The sequence below is a fragment of the Lepisma saccharinum genome, chromosome 13 (assembly GCF_977018435.1).
Source record: "Lepisma saccharinum chromosome 13, izLepSacc3.1, whole genome shotgun sequence".
In the NCBI taxonomy this organism is placed as follows: Eukaryota; Metazoa; Arthropoda; class Insecta; order Zygentoma; family Lepismatidae; genus Lepisma; species Lepisma saccharinum.
This window is the reverse complement of record NC_139241.1, coordinates 45,283,415-45,285,148: the sequence shown is the minus strand read 5'-3', so window position 1 is coordinate 45,285,148 and position 1,734 is coordinate 45,283,415. Positions and strand designations below refer to the sequence as shown.

Genomic DNA, 1,734 nt, shown 5'->3' with positions numbered 1-1,734 from the left:
ATTTGAAAATAAGATCCTTAGGAAAATATTTGGGCCTAAAACAGATGAGGAGACAGATGAGTGGAGAAGGTTACATAATTTAGAAGTACATAATTTGTATTCATGTCCAGATATTATTAGAATGATTAAATCAAGAAGACTTAGGTGTATAGATCATGTGGTACAAATGGGAGAGGAAAGAAGAGTATACAGGATTGTTGTTGGGAAACCTGTTGGTAAAAGACCAATAGAAAGACCAGAACAAAGATGGAGGGATAATGTAGAGATGGACCTAAAGGAAATTGGTAGGGATGGAAAGGAGTATATAGATCTTGCTCAGGACAGGGACGGATGAAAGGCATGTGTTGCTGTAGCCATGAACTTTCGGGTTTAAGAAGGCTAGAGAATTAGTTAGTTATACATTAAATAAGCGTAATATTTGGATTGTAAATAGAGAATATAACAAATGTACAATGCATTGTGCGAAAACTATGTCAACTTTTCATTATAAGCAGAAAATTATACCAGTTTGCCTTAGAAATACATTTTAAGAAAAGCTCAAAATAGCATGCGTAATAGAAAATTAAAAAAACTTTCTGATGCATAAAAGTACTGACTAGTGCTGAATGAATCAATTACTGTAAAATATTATTCTCTGATTCAAGTAATTTAACTGTAAACATTATCTTTTGTGTGTGTGTGTGTATAAAATATAATTGTTAGTTGCACTGATAAGTACAAATATTAACTTTATACGCCTTCATACACTCTAATTAGTAACAATTTGTTAAAAATTAAGCTAAACTGTAGAATTGTTTTCTTAAATAAATATAAAATAGTAAAAATACTAAACAAATAATTCCTTCTTTTCCTATTTAAAGGATGCCAAACAGTGTAATCCAGTTGTTAGTGGCTAAATAACATAAAATTTGAAGGCAGTAACAATATTTTTAAAAAGTACTGCTTTTTACCTAACTTTCTGAATTAAATACTAGTACATTTTGTCAAAATATAAATAAAATATACCTATTTCTTTGGTATTTGTACTATAGTGAAGGAAAATTTTACTAAAACTTGGCTAGTACAGTAAATCTGAGAGTTTTAGCTTTATTTGTCTGTAACTGGATATAAGTGTAACTTGTTAATCTCGCCAAACACAATCTTTACCTCAATTTTGGAAGCTAGCTGAACTTTAGCGTTTCGAATTACATATAGTGAAGGCCTCTATAGTGGAAAAATACACCCAGTCTAAAAATTTGGAAATGTTGTCTCCTTCTCTGTCGAACCAGACCGAAAGTGTTCTCAAATGTTTCAATATATTTCTTAACATAACTAACTTTTCAAAAAAAAAATACCTTCTGCCCAGATAGCTTAGTTGGTATAGCGTTAGGCTTTTAACCTAAGTGGCCAGGGTTCGAGTCCCTGTCTGGGCGATTACAATTTTTAAATTTTGTCACCAGATCTTGTGCAGAATGGATATAAATTATGTTTACATTCTAACAGATTATTATTTATCTTAAAATTTTGCAAATAAGCTTTTAAGTTTCTCAAATATCAGCATCTTTAGCTAACAGTACAGCATAACCAGTATTATTATGATAGAAATGTTCTGGTGATAGAACCTACACCTAGATACTGTAATATCTCTGTGGTATTAACTTACATGCAGCCCATAACTTTTGGGACTGTTTCTCCTCCGTTACATTTCCTCGCCATTTACCATTAGCGTCGCGATTAGCCTCAGAAGCAAAAAAG

At 31.6% G+C, this 1,734-nt stretch overlaps 1 non-coding gene across 1 annotated transcript; it reads left to right on the top strand.

The window, feature by feature from the left end:
- The first annotated feature begins 1,339 nt into the window (after positions 1-1,339).
- On the top strand, positions 1,340-1,412 carry TRNAK-UUU (transfer RNA lysine (anticodon UUU)). Its single transcript has one exon. It is a non-coding gene; the product is annotated as a tRNA-Lys (tRNA).
- Positions 1,413-1,734: the final 322 nt, after the last annotated feature.